Consider the following 18449-nt stretch of genomic DNA (forward strand, 5'->3'; position numbering starts at 1 on the left):
GGAGTCACTGGAAAACATGGAAGGTTTACTTCTTCCAGCAATCAAACCCCAAACTGACATGTTGCTAATAACATAGCCTCAAAAAAAGAGAAAAATCACAAAATCAAACTAGACAACTCACTCTACAGTGAGAGATTTTAACACTTCTTCCAATGATTGATACATTATTATTTTTAAAAGATTTATATGGCCGGCGCCGTGGCTCACTAGGCTAATCCTCCGCCTAGCGGCGCCGGCACACCAGGTTCTAGTCCCGGTTGGGGCGCCGGATTCTGTCCCGGTTGCCCCTCTTCCAGGCCAGCCCTCTGCTGTGGCCCGGGAGTGCAGTGGAGGATGGCCCAGGTGCTTGGGCCCTGCACCCCATGGGAGACCAGGAAAAGCACCTGGCTCCTGGCTCCTGCCATCGGATCAGCGCGGCAGCCATTGGAGGGTGAACCAACGGCAAAGGAAGACCTTTCTCTCTGTCTCTCTCTCTCACTGTCCACTCTGCCTGTCAAAAAAAAAAAAAAAAAAAAAAGATTTATATGAAAGTCAGAGTTACAGAGAGACAGAAGAGAGAGATCTTCAGTCTGCTGGTTCACTCTCCAGAAGGCCACAACGGCCAGCATTGAGCCAGGCTGAAGCCAGGAACCAGGAGCTTCATCCAGGTCTCGTAGGTGGGTGGCAGGGGCCCAAACACTTGGGTCATCTTCCACTGCTTTTTCTAGGCCATTAGAAGGGAGCTGGATCAGGAGTGGAGCTGCTGGGACATGAACTGTTGCCTATATGGAATGTTGGCATTGTAGGCAGTGGCTTTGCCCGCACAATGACAGCCCTAATGATTGATAAATTAAGGAGACTGGTTAGGAAAGTATTTGAAAAATACAAGTCTCACGGCTGGCGCTGTGGCACAGTGGGTTAACGCCCTGGCCTAGAGTGCCAGCATCCCATATGGGCGCCGGTTTGAGTCCTGGCTGCTCCTCTTCCAATCCAGCTCTCTGCTATGGTCTGGGAAAGCAGTAGAAGATGGCCCAAGTCCTTGGGTCCCTGCACCCACATGGGAGACCCGGAAGAAGCTCCTGGCTCCTGGCTTCAGATCGGCACAGCTCTGGCTGTTGCAGCCATTTGGGGAGTGAACCATCAGATGGAAGACCTCTCTCTCTCTCTCTGCCTCTCCTTCTCTCTCTGTGTAACTCTGACTTTCAAATAAATAAATAAATCTTTTAAAAAAAATACAAGTCTCAAGCTTGGTCTAGTGAAAAAATATTAACATTATACCCAAAATGGAGTATATTGTGTTATTTATAACATATAAATTAAATGTATGACAAGGATGGCTGGCATAAAGACCCAGAGAGGGAAGATATAAGCATACCATCATAAGGCTCTTATACTTGATGTAAAGTGGTATAATATCACTTGGAGAAAGACCAGTACAAGTTAAAAATATAGGGCGGCACTGTGGCGTTGTGGGCAGAGCTGCCGCCTATGATACCAGCATCCCATATGGGCGTCAGTTTGGGTCCTGGTTGCTCCACTTCCCATCCAGCTCCCTGCTAATGCACCTGGACCAGGAGCGGAGCTGCTGGGAAGGCAGTGGAGGAGGGCACAAGCGCTTGGGCCCCTGCACCCACGTGGGAGACCCGGATGAAGCTCCTGGCTCCTGGCTTCCACCTGGCTCAGCTCCAGCCATTGAGGCCATCTGGGGAGTGAACCAGAGGATGGAAGACCTCTCTCTCTCTGTCTTTCTCTCTCTCTCTGTAACTCTGCCTTTCAAATAAATAAATAAATCTTTTTTTAAAAAAGTGCAAGTTAGAAACACACGTGATGGGGCAGGTGTTGTGGCACAGCACGTTAAGCTGCCACATAGGGACTGTCCTCATTATTCTTTGTGCCCTGCCTAGAAAGGGCTGAGGGACCGGGAAGGCCAGCCCGCCTGAGGCCACCGTGGCCACTGTGCCTGTCCCTGCACCGCCCTGGGATCCAGCTTGGTGCCATCCCCTGCAGAGCTGCTGCCCAGCAGGAAGTGCCAGGCCCCACCCTTCCTCCCAGGCAGACCCGGCCTCGCACTTCCTGCTGCTGCTTCAGCTCAGCTTCCCCTCCCCCTCCCCCTCCCCCTTCTTTTCTTTGTCTTTCTTTACAGGAAGTTCCCCTTCCACCTCTCCTGTGCTTGCTTCCTGGCCAGGGCCGGAGTCGGGTCCCCCTGTGGCAGGGGGAGTCCCCCCGCTGCCCGCAACCCCACACGTGCAGGGCACACCTCACACGTGCATCTTCCACCAGGCCCGAGCAATGTCCGTCGCTGTGGCTCACGGACCTCAGGCTGCACGCGGGGAGGGGACTGAGGCCACCCAGGGCCAGGGGCAACCTCACGTCCCATGAAACAGGAAGTTCCCAGTGAGAACAGCCACAGGGACCCACGATGGCAGCTTTGTGGCTTTTCCCCAGTGTTTCCGAATCTTCTGTTGTGGCCCTACTGTGTGCCAGGCACTGGGATTATGGAGACGGGTCAAGCAGAGTCCTCTCCGGCAAGGGCTTTCTAACCATCGACTCGCTTACAAGGGGGTAGGGGGAACCCCTCATGTTACTAGCATGTGCCGGGAACCCTGTCCCTTCTCACATGGTCACAAAACCTCATGAGGAAGTTCCTGTTCCCCCGTGACCTGGGTGCGGAAGCTGAGGCAAACCACCAACGGCTGCCGAAGCTTATGCGGCTGTTAAAGGACAGAGCTGGGATTTGTGGCCTGCCTTCAGCCTCCCACCCCGTGCTCCTCCTGGGAGTCTGATGGTGGCGCTGGGTCTGACGGCCGCTTTCCCACAGACCGAGCCGCGGACAGAGAGAGACCCAGAGTTGAGGGCCTGGCCTGGTGTCCTGGTTCTGCGGCCAGCTGTGTGACACTGGACAGACTCACCCCCGTCCCTGGCATCAGTCTCCTTTTCCCTTTTTGAGAGACAGGCAGAGAGCAAGAGGGCTCCCATCTCCTGGTTCGCTCCCCAAATGATTGCAACAGCGGGGGCGGGGCCAAGCCGAGGCCAGGAGCCTGGAACTCCATGTGGCTCTCCCATGTGGGTGCAGGGACCCAAGCACTTGGGCCATCTCTGCTGCCTTCCCAGGTGCATTAGCAGGGAGCTGGATCAGAATTGGCGCAGCCTGGACCCAATATGCTTTGCTGGTATTGCATGTGGCAGCTTCACCCGCTGTGGCACAACACTGGCCCCTTAAGGTGGGTATTTTAAAGATTCTTTTTGACTCTATGATTTTTAATACAATTCCATTTCCTTTTCTCAGTCAGTTATCAATTCATTTTTGTTTCCATCTGATAAGAAGGGTCCCCGGAGCTCAGAGGTGGGGGTCACACAGCCAATTTTCTGCCAGACTGGGGCGGGAACCCGCAGTTTAGGGGCCTGGTATGTGGCAGGGTCACCGTCAGGGTTGGATGAGTGCAATGGCATTTCCAAGGCAGGCCACTATGGGTCGCAGCGGCAGGGTTCCGGGAGCCAGGGCTGTGTCAGTCAGGAGGAGGGGACAACCCGAACCAGTCCCAGGGAAGCCTCCCCAGGCGGCTCATGCTTTCGCAAATGGCCCTGACAGAGATGCTATCGAGAGGCGTATTTAATGGGTTTTGGAAATTGGCTAATTTTGTAGCAGCCGTTCGAGTGCTGTCCGATGCATGCTAAGCATCTAGCACCAGCGTGGCCTTGTGAGCAGGGCCAGGGTGCCCAAGGCAGCAGAGGAGGGCAGGGCAGTAGCTGGTGGTTTCCAGTACCCAAGACGTGACCCCAGGCCACGGGGTCTGGTGCTGGGTCAGGGCCCCAGCGGCCCCACAGGGAGTCACTCCCTCCATCTCCTCCACCCCCTCCATCTCCTCCACCCCCTCCCTTCCCGCCCTTGCCCCAGCCCTGAGCTGAGCTCCCCGGGCTTGCCCGCACCTCCCGTGCCCTGGGGTCAATAAGCCATCAATATCCCGCCAGCCTGCATGCCTGATTCCCCAGGAGCTGCCTCCCAGCCCCGCCAGGCCTCTCACCCGCTCCGGGCCCGGCGCCTCCTCCTGGGCGAGGCCATCCATCAGCGCTGCCTCGCTGGTCACATTTGCTTTCTCAGGCTGTCTTACTCGCACTTGTTTATTTGCTGCCTCCCCCTCTGCCTTCTGGTGCTTTCTCCACTTGTCCTGCACTTGATTTCCTGCAGGCTGCCTGCCCGCCTTGGCCCGCATACTCCCGCTCCATTTTCCTTCTCCTGGTGACTCTTGCCTCTCTCTGAAGTTTGGGGTCAGTGAGGCACGGGGCCCACAGTGGCAGGGGTGCAATTGAAAGGGCCCCAGATATGAAGTCAGAAGCCGTCAGTTGTGGGACTCATTCTAAGAGCGGCTGGGGCAGGTCCATTGCCCTCTCTGATCTCTGGTTTTCTCGTTCGTTCGTACAGGGGAGCTGGGAGGAGCGAGCGAGGGGGAGAATAACAGCCATCGCTTCCTGTGTGCATTCTGTGTGCCGGGCCCCATGCCAGGCCCTTTCAAATGGGCATTTGAGCAAGTCTGGGAATGTGCTTTGTCAGTTGCAGAGTGCTGTGCAGGGACCAGCAGGGTAAGCTGCCACTTGCTCTGCCGGCATCCCACATCAGAGCGCTGGCTCCGCTCTGCTTCCAGTCCAGCCTCCTGCTAAGGCGCCTGGGGAGGCAGTACATGACGGTCCAGGTGCTTGGGTTCCTGCCACCCACGTGGGAGACCCGGATGGAGTTCCTGGCTCTTGGCTTCAGTCTGGCCCAGCCCAAGCTGTTGCAGGCATTTGGGGAGTGAAGCAATAAATAAATAAATAAGGAAGATTCTTTCTCTCTGTCACTCTGCCATTCAAGCACATGAAATAAATAAATAATTTTTTTTTAAAAGAAAGTGCTGTGCAAAGTGCTGGCCGTTATAGACAAGCCTAGAAAATTAATCAGATGGGTACTTTTTATCAACAAATATTTTATGCATACATTGATCTGTTGCTATGAAGCAGGGAAGGCAGACAGGAGTAGCCCAATTCTATAGATGAGGAGACCAGCACCTGGCTGTGGGAGCTCTGCCTGTTTCTCCCCTCTCCCCTGCACCCTCCTGGCCCCTGTGCAGGGACTGGAACTGTGCAGGCTCCGTCTGGGGCTGGCGGGGCAGCAGCAGCGTGTGTGGCCCGGTGTGCGCAGCATCCTGGAAGAGGGGATAAAACGACTAGTGGAGAAGTTGCCGGAGCAGTCTGGTGGGGGGTGGGGGCCTGAGAGCAGCAGGGAGCACTCAGCGTGGTAGACAAAGCTCCTGGCCTCACTGCCTTGGCAAGCTGCTGCCGTGTTCCAACAGGGACACATAGGAGAGGCGTAGAGTGTCACATCACCGAGCTGATGGCGGGGCTCGGAGCTCAGAAGTCCAGCAAAGCTTTCTTTTGCTCTCTGCTGACCGCACACCTCCTAAACCAGGCCTGGTGTCCCCCAGCCTCAGCATGCAGGGCCAGGGTCTGGTCCAGGAGCCTGCAGGTGGACCTGCTGCCGGTTCTGGGAGCCAGTGTAATTAACTAACCCCGGACCTCGCCAGGTGCCACTACCTGCACACCGCACCGTCCCCCCGCTACCCGCTCAGGGTGCCCCAAGGCCTCTGCCGTCTTTCCACTCTCTTTAGTTCAGGATCAGTGCCGTGGGGCTGCTCTGTGTCTGGTCGTGTGTTCCCCAACTAAAGAAGGAGGGGAGAGGCCCTAAGAGGAAGTGAGGATAAGGCCAGAAGTAGCGACGGGAACAACTGAGGTCCCTCGGTCCAGGACAGAGAAGGCAGAGGGGCATCCATGGAAGCCCCTTGCTTTGAGAAGCGTCACCAGCTGCCTTGTCTCCTCCAAAGACCAAGTAGGAAAAGGTTAAGTTGCAGTAATGACAGAGATGACAGATCCAGGTTAGACACAGAGAGGCGTTAAATGCCAGCTAGAGCAATGTGGAATCTGATCAGCAGATTTTTAAGTAGGCTAGAGTTTTGCATATCTGAGATGATTCCTGGGTAGCTGAGCTGAGGGTGGTGGGTGGATGGATTGGGTAACCCGCCATGCCCCGGGATCTACACCATTCGCTGCTGCCTCCGCGCAAGTCCAACTTAGAGCTGGGCTCAGAACTCAACTTCTCGCCAGTTCCAACAGTGGAGTGTGACTGGGGCAACCCCTGGGCTGCAGGCTGGGTGTCTTCTGGCCTGGGCAGCCTGGCTATTCTGCTGGGTTGTGCCAGTCTGGAAAGAGGCCATAGCTACGGTGACAGGAGGGGCCAGAGTGAGGAAGGACATAGGCCTGCAGGTAAAAAGGGAGCGCAGACAGGGAGGATAACCTTGGCGAAGGAGCTGGCCGGTGAGCCACCTCCTCCAGGGAGCCCACTGTGATACTCCCAGGCAGGCTTAGGGCTCCTCCTCTGTGCTTCCACAACTCCATGTGCTTTATGGTCTTGGTCCCTGCATGAAATCCGTGATCTCGCAATGATCTGAGGGTTTGTGAGCTCCTTGATGGTGAGAACTGTTTTGTCCATGGCTGTCTCCAGGACGATGGCCCAGGGCAGTGCTGGGTAAATGCATCTTGAGAGACTGACCTAGGGAACAAATACACTCTTTGGGGCCCTTTGTGGTTACATTGTCCTCAGGGGTCACTTCACAAAAGCCCAGCAGAGGCCTTGGCTTTCTGGACCCACATTTCCACGGCGCAACTGAAGAGTGGACCCAAGGAGATCTGGGTTTGGTTCCCTGCTCGGCCACCTATTCACGACCTGACCTGACAAGCACATAACAGTCCCTGCCCCGTGCCTCAGTTTCCTCATCTGTCAAATGGGGGTGATGATACCCCAGATTCACAGGGATGTCTTGAAAATTGAATGAGATCTCGGGTGTGTAGGTGGAAAAGCATCTTGAGAAAGGTCTTTAAGACTTAGACAGAGGTAAGAAGTTATTAATAGCCTCATTATTATTCTTACCCAGAATGCCCATGGAAAAACAGCGTGTGGCAGTGCGGCCCCCGCTCCCCACCCTGGCAACTATTTCTGTACCTGGAAAGCAGGTCTGGTGGTGGCAGGCCTTGTTTGCACCGTGGGGGACCCAGTGGAGAGCGCAGGCAGAGCAGCCCTTTCTGGCTGTCCAGGCTGCCCCTCCTCAGAGTCTCCTCCAAACCTTTTGAGTTAGAAGGCATAGCCTGCATTGGGACCCCGGTCATCTGGAGGGCTGCGGGTGGCATCTTATCTCTGCCACCCCCTTGGGGAAGTGGTGCTGGTGAGTGCCGGGGTGCACCTTCCTTGGGAGACCAGCACACACCTCGGCATGTGGGTTAAATCCAGGGGTGATCTGTCTCTGATCCAACTTCTACTTTGTTCATTTATTTCGTTTATTAGAAAGGCAGAGAGACACAGAGAGGGAGGGAGGGAGGGAGGGAGAGAGAGAGAGAGAGAGAGAGAATGCCCGTCCCCATCTGCTGGTTCACTCCCCAAATGCCTGCAGTAACTGAGGCTGGGCCAGATGCAAGCTGGGAGCCTGGAACTGAATCCAGTTCTTCCGTGGGGGTGGCAGGCACCAAGCACTTGCGCCACCACCTGCTGCCTCCCAGTGTGCACATCAGTAGGCAGCTGGAAGCCTTGCATTCAGATATGGGATGGAGTGTCCCAAGTGGTAGCTCAACTGCCACGCCGAATGCCCACGCGTTCTATCTTCTTTAGACCCACTCAACCCAGAGTTCACGGGGACCCAGGGACCAAAGGAAGCAGCTCCCCCACCCCTGCCCCCGCCATTTCTGAGGACGAGGGGGCTCACAGCCGTGCAGCCTGTCTCTTTTCCACTTTTCTTCCCATGGCTCCACCCCAGGCTGAAGCCCACAAAGCCTGGAGAGTAGGGAGCCACAGCCAGGGGAAACAAAGCCAGGGTCCCCCTCCCCCTCCCCACTCACTCTCCTGCCACGTGAGTGTGACACTTGTGAACAGCAGCCAGGTCCTGCCAGGTTGCCTCAAAGACTCAAAGCAGGAAGCCCAGAGACAGGAAGAGGAACCCCGACACGCGGTTCTGACAGTAACTTTGTCCTCCACAAAGCCCTGGAGGCGCCGCCCGGATTTCGTCCATCCACAGAATCTGCAGGGTCTAAGCCGTTCATGTTGCCAGCCCAGGGCCTGACCTCCCCAGCCCTAGGCCTCATCTCCCAGCTTCCCCTGGCCCTGACCCTAACGCTAACCTATGAATGTCAGCCCAAGAGCAGACTTGTAGAAGCGGAGTCGTTGCTGGCACTGGGTCTCACTGGGGAAGGCAAAGCAGTGGCCACAGAGGAGAGAGAGTGAGACTGTATCTGAGGTCGAGGCAAGGATGGAACCCGCCGTGAGGAGCCAGGCCAAGGCTCCACCAGCCCTGCCCAGCGCTCCATCTATAGGAAGAGGATCACCAGTCCCATGGGAATGGTCCATTGTCAGAGAGATGCAGCCCAAGCGCTTTTAAGGAGATCTCCTAACTCGGCTCCGCTCTCCCTCCCCACTCGGCCAGCCAGGTCTGCTCGCTGCTGACTTAAAACGCTGCCCTCAATTCTATCTTTAGCTCTGGCTGCTGGGAGCCTGAGTGACAGACAGGGGTGGGGGCTTGTGCCGGGTGGGGAAAATTTGCAGCTCCCGGGTTTGCTGGGGAGGTGGCACTGACTACAAGGGGCAGCATCCGTGTAATTTTCATTGTGCAGCTGTGGCCAGTGCAGGGGCAGACACAGAGCTCCTCCGATCCTGGGTGGTTGGAAGCATGGAAGGACAAATCGATGGATGGATGGATGGGTCCAGCATGGACAGAGCACAGGCCCTTCTATGAGGATGACAGCAGGACCAGCGTGTCCGCGGACTGAGTCACGGACACTGGCAGAACATCAAGATCTTGGACAAATGTCTTTCCTCCTGGCCTCCGTTTCTGAGTGTTGAGAGTGGACAAGCAAAGTGGTTTTCAGACTACCTCCATGGACCACCACCAACTCTCACCCCAGCACTGCCCTGCTGATGGGGTGGAGTTGCAAAGAAGTATTCGACTGACAGTGCTCTCCTGCACTTCCATCAGGGCCGAGTCAATCGATCCTGGGCACTGAGCTTCCTGGAAAGAATCGTGTTAGGCAGAGGGTCTTGTGGCTAAAGAGGGTTGCAACCACTGGCCTAAACAGTCTGAATGATGTCTCATAGCTCCTAGGACTCTTCAGAAACAATGGCTTGATCACATATTGGACACAGCTGGGTCTCTGGGGCCAGCTCCAGGGGCCACTCCAAAATTAGACAAGTTCTACTGAATATAGAAATCATGAAGACCCCTGGCTTCTATCCTAGAAACCCCTTGCACTGATGGGGGAGGGGATTCCTCCAATCCCTGCTTTGAGGGTAGAGGTGGGGTTGGGGTAAAACAGTCATCTTTCACATTTCTCATCAGAGAGTCACCTGCTGTCTCCCTTTAGATTCTTCAGTGTGGTCCACCCTGTCCTCTTCAGTTTGAGGGTCCTGGCTGGGGGTGGGACAAGGAGTCAGGTCCTCAAATGGGAGCTGGGCAGGAGCGGTGTCCAAGCTGGCTGTGTTCCCGCTCTGCCTACCTTAGGTGGGAGTTCAGTGCCTTTTCAGTCCCAGGCAAGGGACAGGGGGCTCAGTTTATGAATCTATGGATGCCCCACCCCCACCCCAATGGCAACTCAGCTCCCCAAGTGCAACCAGACTTGGCCACAGGGGATTGTCTCTTGCAGTAGGTGGCAGAATAACCTGTCAACTGCCTGTCATCAGGGCTGATGTAAAAATCCCTTATCTGGCCTATGAAACACCGCAAGCTCCCACATGGTCAACTGTTTTATCCAATAAGAGACAGTGAAGCATCCAGAAAGGATGAGGGGCCCAGGGGGTAGCAGGAGGGTGGGTGAGCTGGAGGGGGCTGACGCAAAGCCCCAGCCAGACCTGGAGGAGGAGCAGGAGGAGACTGGAGGCAGGGACAGCTTCAAGGGACGTCAGGAGAGGGAAGCGGGGTGAGGGCCATTCTCTTCTGTCCATGCTGAGGGCATGGCCAAAGGCTGAGGTCTAAGGGGGGATCTGGGGCCTGGCATCGGGACCCTGGATGCCTGCCCACTTGCGCTGACCAAGCGGGAATGAGGTCGTTGGCAGGAAGGCCCCCATGGAAAAGGGAGTCCGGCCCTCCCAGGTCTTCCTTCTTCTTCCTGGCCGCCTGATGGAAGGAGCAGGGTGTGACTGGACCTTGGGCAAGTTCTCCAGCCCTTTTTTTTGGGCCAGCCTGCAACGCTGAGCTCCCAAAGAAGCGGCAGTTTCTGTTGGGACCCCGCGCTCGGGCCTCCCGGCTCCAGCTCATCCCACACACCGTGCGGCCTGCTGCACACTCAGGTGAGCAGTTCACACTACGCCTGATCACTCATGGGGAACCTGCCGGGGCCCACCGCTTCTCACCGCCTGGACTCCCCTCCCCGACTGGGCACCAGCCCCAGCCTGGCTCCCCGCAGATAATCCGTGTTCTACTTCTTCCTGCCTCACCCCTACCTGCACTGCCTCTCCTCTCTGCTAAATCAAGTGAGTGCCCTTTGAATAGTTGGTTAACTCGCCTCCCTTCGAGGAAACCTTCCCCAAATAACCCCGTTGCAGTCTTGCCTTCACCGGAACGCTGCAGTCTGTAACGGGATTGGCATTTCCACAGCACGTGCACCTGGCTGTGGGTTCTGCGGGTCCCGGCAGGGCTGGTGGGCGTGGGGTGGGGGTGGTCATCCTTCTCGGAGAGACCCCACTCTTGGTGGCCCTGGGTGAGACAGAATCCGGATGCTGACCAGCTGGGGTCTTGATAGGCAGGGCGATGACCAGCTCAGGTTTGGTGTCTAGGAAGGTGGCAGGAGACCACCAGGTTCAGTTGTGGTATTGACTGTCACGCCAGTGAGAGTCCCCAGGGCCTTTTCACAACACTGTGGTCACCTGGTGTCCTCTGGTGAGCTGCGGCAGGGGGTGCAGATGAGGAATAGGCCTTGTCACCCGTCATCTGAAGGGCAGTCGGGATAGCTGGCCACCCTGCACCTCGGTGAGGGAAACAGGATCGGGGGCTGCGTACGTGCACGGATCCAGCTCAGTGCATGTTTTGTGGGTTTAAATTCCGAGATGCCAAGAACAGCGTGTTTTGGCTGCTCAATCCAGCGACCTGACCCAGAGCAACCTTTAGGCATTTGCCAGCTCCGCAATTTCTTTGTTGATTGTTCTGGCTGGAAAATGAAAAGTCCTCGCTGCCAGCAATTAATTTACCAAAATAAACAAGATTTCTGTTTTTCGTGACAAAGCTCGTCCCGGAGTGCCCGTCTTCGGCCTGCCAGATTGCAGTTTCAAGTGGGTGCAGCCAGCGCGTTACACCTGCGGGTGATTCGTTCTCGGAGGCTATGAGGCTAGCCAGCTCTGGCCCTCACCTCCCTCTTCCCTGGCTACAAGTGTTGGTGTCCTTGACTTGTGTTTTCATTTTTTTTTTTTTTAACAGCAGGTGATTCTTGTTTTCCTGCTTTGTCCTACTTGGCTTCTTTCCAGCCCTTGGCTGACATGGGTGCAACCTGGTCCCCGGCTATGAGCCGCATTGCTGCCTGCCTGCTGGCCTCCAGCCCAAAGGACCCTCAGCTTTGCTACATTTTGCCCGCAGGCCCGGTCCACTTGTCTAAGAGCCGCTTCTGAGGAGGTTGAGTCAATACTCTGGAAACACCCAGGCTACAGATGCTGCCCCCTCCTTCCCTTCCCGACAGGCTGAGTGATGGGGACACGGAGGCACTGGAAAGGGAGGGACAGCCGTGCCTCTGAGAGAGACGTGGGCTTGCTGGGGGAGCTGGGGAGGGTTTGCTCAGGTAGGCTGAGTGACAGGGCTTGGGGGTGGAGGTGCTGAGTGGCACCAGCCAGGGACCACTAGAGATGGTGTTGGAGGAGGCAAAAGCAGCCGTTGCAGCTGAGGACATTGTCTCCTCCTTCTCAGCACCTGCTGAGAGTCAGTCCCTGTCATCACTACTCCTATCCCCACTGCTGCTCTCCGGGGGACTCAGCTCAGGCTTTGGGAGGGGGAGAAAGGCCCCGCCCTCCAACTTCCTCTTCCTCCCAGCCCACCTCTGAGGACACAGTTCTTTGCAGTTTGCATGGTTACCTTTCCCAAGATTCCATCTAGGCCGGCGCCGCGGCTCAATAGGCTAATCCTCCGCCTGTGGCGCCGGCACTCCGGGTTCTAGTCCCGGTTGTGGTGCCAGTTCTGTCCTGGTTGCTCCTCTTCCAGGCCAGCTCTCTGCTGTGGCCCGGGAGTGCAGTGGAGGATGGCCCAAGTGCTTGGGCCCTGCACCCACATGGGAGACCAGGAGGAAGTATCTGGCTCCTGGCTTCGGATCAGCGCGGTGCACCAGCCGCAGCGCGCCGGCCGTGGCGGCCATTGGAGGGTGAACCAACGGCAAAGGAAGACCTTTCTCTCTGTCTCTCTCTCTCACTGTCCACTCTGCCTGTCAAAAAAAAAAAAAAAAAAAATTCCATCTATGTGGATCCCAGGCACTCCATGGACCAGACAGGGAGCAGGTGTTTATTGCATATGGTTTCAAGGTGCCTACTGGTGGAAACAGACATGGCCCCATCTTCAAGGAGCTCACACTTGCTCCTGGGGTCCAGGGACAATGAGCACGGGAACTAGAGAATCGTTTCCTTCTAGGCAACCAGGGGGAGTTTGAGTCTCTCTCTGCCTTCTGCTTTCACCTCCCATTGCCTCTCCCATAATTTCATCCTAGAATAGTTCAGATACAACGCCCCATAGAGCCTCCCCAGAGAGACACAGGATGGCCCCAGCCCTCTGGGGGAATGGCTAGGCAGAGGAATCTTGATAATAAAATCTAATTAGCAATTTACAGACCAGACTGAGAGGGAGCTCTAGGGATTCAATTCTACCCATCATGCCCAGCTACAGTGCGCACAGGGCCAACGCACTAGGTCTCAGGGGGAGTGCAGAGCGGTGCAAGATGAGCAAGAGAATTTTGCTTCCGAAGGGCATGTCCTCCATGCATTTCTGATATTGTTTGACTTCTAAAACTTCAGTTCAGGGGCGGGTGTCTGGCACAAAGGTTAAGACGCTGCTTGGGACGCCCACATCCCATATCAGGAGTGCCTGAGTTCAAGTCCTGGCTCTGCTTCCAATTCCAACTTCCTGCTGATACACACCCTGGGAGGCAGCAGGTGAGGGCTCAAGCACTTGGGTCCCTGCCACCCACATGGGAGACGTGGATGGAGTTCCTGGCTCCTGGCTTTGGCTTGACCCAGCCCCGGCTGTTGCGGGAATTTGGGGAGTGAGCCAGCAGATGGAAGATCTTGGTCTCTATCTCTCTTTGAAATGAATAAAAATGGGGAAAAGATCACTCACTTCATTTCATATAGAATCCTCTGGAATATAGGCTTTGTACTACGAGTTCTCAGGCTCTTTTCCTGAACTCTGCTGAAATCACAGCATTAACATCTTTACAACCCGCTATGAGTTTGTATAATCATGGGAAATTCAGCCTCTGTGTCAGCATTGCTTTTAAAATAAAATGATTCTTCTCTTCTGAGCCCCACCCTTCTCAAAGTCTCATTGTGATGCTGACGCAGCAGGAACACTGCCTTTTGGGTCTCTGGCTCATTACCTTACACCCGAAGGACCCGGGCTCCCCGAGACTCAGGTTAAAGACACTCAGGAGCCACCTGTTGACGTCAGCACTTTGAAGTCCTTCCTCTGTCTCAGGTCACCTCCTCCAGGCAGTCCCACTCTTTTCCCTCTTCCTAGCTCTCCTCCTCCTTCTTCTTTTTAAGATTTATGTATTTATTTGAAAATCAGAGTTACACACAGAGAGAAGGAGAGGCAGAGAGAGAGAGAGAGAGAGAGAGAGAGAGAGAGAGGTCTTCCATCCGCTGGTTCACTCCCGATGGCTGCAATGGCTGGAGCTGCACAAATCCGAAGCCAGAAGCCAGGAGCTTCTTCTGGGTCTTCCGCACAGTGCAGGGGCCCAAGCACTTAGGCCATCTTCTACTGCTTTCCCAGGCCATAGCAGAGAGCTGGATCAGAAGTGGAGCAGCCAGGTCTTGAACCAGCACCCATATGGGAAGCCTGCACTGCAGGCTGCGGTTCTACTGCTATGCCACAGCACTGGCCCCCTACCCTCCGCTCTTCTTGACCCTCTGCTCCTTCCAGCCTCAGGGTCTGGGCCACCCCTCCCTGGATTTCCTTCTGCCTGTGCTGACGGTTCAGTTCTAGCCTTTTCTTTTGCCTTTGGTACAGTTTTTGGTTTGGGACACACAACCATTTAGGCTCAGGGAAAATACCGGCTGCCTGCTCTCCACACACTACACAGGTCAGTAATCCATCAATCCATTAATTCATTCTTTCATGTGGTCATTTGCCCCTTAGACGAAGAGGTGTGCTGGACACTGGGGTGCAGCGATGAGCAGAATAACAATGTGCGGTCCAGGGCTGCTTCTAGGCGACTCGGGAAGGCAGGCAGCAATCAGACAATCGCGTCAACGTGTACTTTGGGACTGTGCCAGCAAGCGAGACGAGAGGCTGTGCCTTAGTCGGTGGCCCTACTAGAATATCTGAGGTTGGGCCCTGTCTAAAGGAAAGAGGTTGACTTTGGCTTGCGGTTCTGGAGGCTTAAGAGCATGGTGCCAGCTTCAGCGATGGCACCACACGGCGAGTGTTTGCATGGGGGTCACACGGCGAGACAGGAAGCAAGGAGTGAGCCAAGAAAGCAGAACACGCCGTCTACACCTGCTCTTGCCATAACCCATCCAGTCTCCCGCGGTCTAACCCACCCCTGGGAAACCTCCCAAGGGTGGTGCCCGCCATGACCTAATTGGGCCCACTCCCACCTCTGAAAGGTGCCACCTCCTCTCAAGGCTGCCATTATAATTGAGGACCAAGCCTCCAGCATGCGAGTTTTGCAGGGGAACAAATCATAGTGGAGTGCCATAAGAATGTACTTAAGAGGGTCGGCTCTGTGGCGTAGTCGCTAAAGCCGCCGCCTTCAGTGCCAGCATCCCATGTGGGCGCCAGTTTGAGTCCCAGCTGTTTCACTTCCCATCCAGTTCTCTGCGGTGGAGGATGGCCCAAGTCCTTGGGCCCCTGCACCCACATGGGAGACCTGGAGGAGGCTCCTGGCTCCTGCCTTCGGGTCAGTGCAGCTCCAGCTGTTGCAGCCAACTAGGGAGTGAACCAATGGGTAGAAGACCTCTCTTTCTCTCTCTCTCTCTCTCTCTGCCTCTCCTCTCTCTGTGTAACTCTGACTTTCAAATAAACAAACAAATCTTTTAAAAAGAGTGCACATTTAGTGCGATAGCAGAGTACTTTCTCAGGTCTGGGGGAGGTGATCAGGACTGTCCCGGGGAAGAGAGATTTTGGCAGAGATGTGGAAGACTGAGTAGCAGCTAACTCCTGAAGGGGAGGAGCCTCTCGGGCAGAGAGGCCAGCACGCCTAGGGAAGGCAGAAGAGCCCACTCGAGGAGCTGATGGCACTCAGCACGCCCGGAGCACGCGTGGAAAGGGGAAGTGGGTCCTACAGCCCGGGGAGAGCGTAGGCCTGGAAGTCTAACATCCAGATAGATGATTACAGCTGGACACACAAGGGGACCACAAGACATTTGCAGAAAATGAAGTTCAAAGATGTTATTTTGTGCAAAAAAATTCCTGAAATTCATGCATGTTTTTTTCACAATATGCACTTTCCATAAATTTTTGAAGATCCCTCACTGGCATGGATTTTTCCCTTTTTTGCATTAGAAGGAACTTAACTTTGAATTTCATTTTCCATGAACTCTTTGATGTACTCTGACATACTGGGTTCATAGCTAAGATGTAACCAAATATGCTTATTTAGTTCCAGAGTCAGTTAAGTAGGAGGAATGTCAAGACTCAAGAAGACTACTACAATAAATATTCCAGAAAAATCTCAGAAGACAAGAGCAGGCACATGTTTGTTGAGTGAACGAAAGAACGCACGCATGATGGAGAGATAAAGACCTAGTTACGGTGTCAGACATGTCCATTTCCAGCCACAGCCCTGCCTCGTCCAGAGCCCATCTCCACAGCGCCACTCTGCCGTCCTGTTGCCATGGCATCCATCCATGTGACTGCATGGCACTGTCCCACCGTGGCACAGGGATGGTGTGCCTTGGCCTCTCCCACTAGACTTTAAGCTCCTTGCAGGCAGGGGCCACACCTTACTCCTGTTTTCCATCCCCACGGTCCAGCACGGTGCCCGGCACATAGTCGTGCTCAGTAACTGTTGGCCGAGGGAGCGCCCGCATCATTCATTCAGCCGGATTGCACGGGCGTCAGGATGACAGAGTGCACCACTTCCTAAGCCTTCGAAATCCTCCGGACTAACAGCCACCAGTCCAGGGGAGCCAGGTGCCTTACAGGTCTGTTTTGCAGCCAAAGCAAAGCATTTACTGAGTTAATCTTAACCTCGTTCTTCTGCTGATTAAATCCAGGGCTTTGTTTTTCTTGCAGTATTTGGTTTTCCGGGGAGTGTGCCCAGCTATCTCATCAAGTCAGCAGGATCAAGGTGGGCAAATCCGCAGGATTAACTGCAAGTCCTCCACGCTGCACTGGCCTATGGTGTTAAGGTTCCGGGTGTGCGTGACCCTTGTATTTCTACGCGACATGTGCATACCCACAGTTTCCCTTTGGCCGCATGGCACTGCCATGAGGCATTTAACTAAGCGAGGTTAAATGAGTCATCCAAGATCACACAGCTCATCAGCCAGGCTCCACCCCCCCGCCCCGCCACCGCCTTGCTCCCTCCCCCAGCACGTTCCCTGTCACCCACCTTGGAGGGAGATGGCTCTCCGCAGCCACGGTTAGGGAGATGCTCCTGGGTTCCTGGGGCCTTGTTCCCGCTGAGCCAAGCACTGAGGAAGCTGAAGGGGTCCGCAGTAGGGGGCTGCAGAGATCCAGCATTCCAGAGGCGAGGGGGGAGGGGAGAGGGGAAAGGGGAGAGGGAAGCCTCGCCCTCCCAGAGGCAGCCGAGTACAACATTCCCCTGCGGAGCCATCACCGTGACCCAGACAGGAGAAATCTGGAGGGAGACAGACACTCGCTGAACCGAAGACAGACAGCAGCTGGGAGGGGAGGGGGAGCCAGGGCCAGGAAGCCTGAGGCTGGAGACAAGCTCTTGTCAGTGAGTTCTACACACAGGTGACAGCCGGCTCCGGCTGCAGACCCCCGGGCCTGTTCCAGAGCCTCTCCTCTGGGAAGAGGCCACTACCACGCCCCTTTTTAGGAGAATGAAACCAAGCCAATTGTCACTCATCTCTCTCCTTGGGAGGCAAGGTTGCTATAGAGTTAAATGGCCAGATTCAAAACCTAAAAGATAGCGGCATAGTTATTTTTCTTTGAGATTTGTTTATTTATTTGACAGGCAGAGTGACACACAGAGAAGGAAAGACAAAGAGAGAAACAGAGAATGTCCATTTGTTGGTTCACTCTCCAAATGGCCGCAGCAGCCAGTGGGGAGCCAGGCTGAAACCAGGAGCCAAGAACTCCATCCCGATCTCTTATGTGCGAACAAGGGTCTAAGTACTTGGGCCGTCATCCATTGCCTTCTCAGGTGCATTAGCAGGGAGCTGGGTTGGAAGCAGAGCAGCCAGGACTGGAACCAGGGCTCTGTTATGGGATGCTGGCATTGCAAGAGGTTACTTAATTCATTTCACCACAACACAAGCCCCCCAAATGGCATTTTTGCCATGAAATTCTTCATGGGTAGGGGCCAGAGCAGAAAGAGCCCAAGTACTTTGGTCCCTGCACCTACATGGGAGGCCCAGATGAAGCTTCTAGCTCCTGGCCTTGGCTTGGCCCAGCCCTGGCCGTTGTGGGTATTTGGGGAGTGAACCAGCAGATAGAAGATCTCCCTCCAGCTGTCTCTCTGACTTTCGACTAACAATAAATTAAAAAACAAAACAAAACAAAACAAAACCGAGATTCATTCAACGGTTGCTGAGTGCTGAGTTCTAGGCAGTTACTTAAAGCTGAGAGCGGCATCTCCACTGTCAAGGTATTTGCAGACTGGCGGGAAAGTAAGCTGACCCACGAAAGTCATCCACGAAGAGGCGTGGTTCAGGGTGGTAAGGAGAGGGCTGGCACCTGGCTCACTGAAGGCAAACCGGAGTGCGGCATCAGGGCGCCAGTGTCTAGAAAGGGGCCTGGAGTTAAATTTGGAAGACAGATACATGGCATACGCCCGCAACTCCGGGCCTCTGAGCTATTTCCAGGGCTGCGACCTTCCTCTCTTAGGTGGGATGGTGGTAATACTTTCCCATGTCGTCTCTAGGACTTTCCTGAGCTGGGTCTTCTTATCTATTCCCATCTCCTGTTTTACAGTTGAGGAGCCCGGGCCTCCAGCGGTTCAGTAATTTATCCGAAGTCTATCAGCTGGAAAAAGTTGGCAGGGAGACATAAACCCAGATGTCATCTGGTGCAGCGTGGAAGACACCA

Source organism: Oryctolagus cuniculus, chromosome 20, assembly GCF_051225735.1.
Source record: "Oryctolagus cuniculus isolate XC-2025 breed Fujian yellow rabbit chromosome 20, ASM5122573v1, whole genome shotgun sequence".
NCBI classification, from domain to species: domain Eukaryota; kingdom Metazoa; phylum Chordata; class Mammalia; order Lagomorpha; family Leporidae; genus Oryctolagus; species Oryctolagus cuniculus.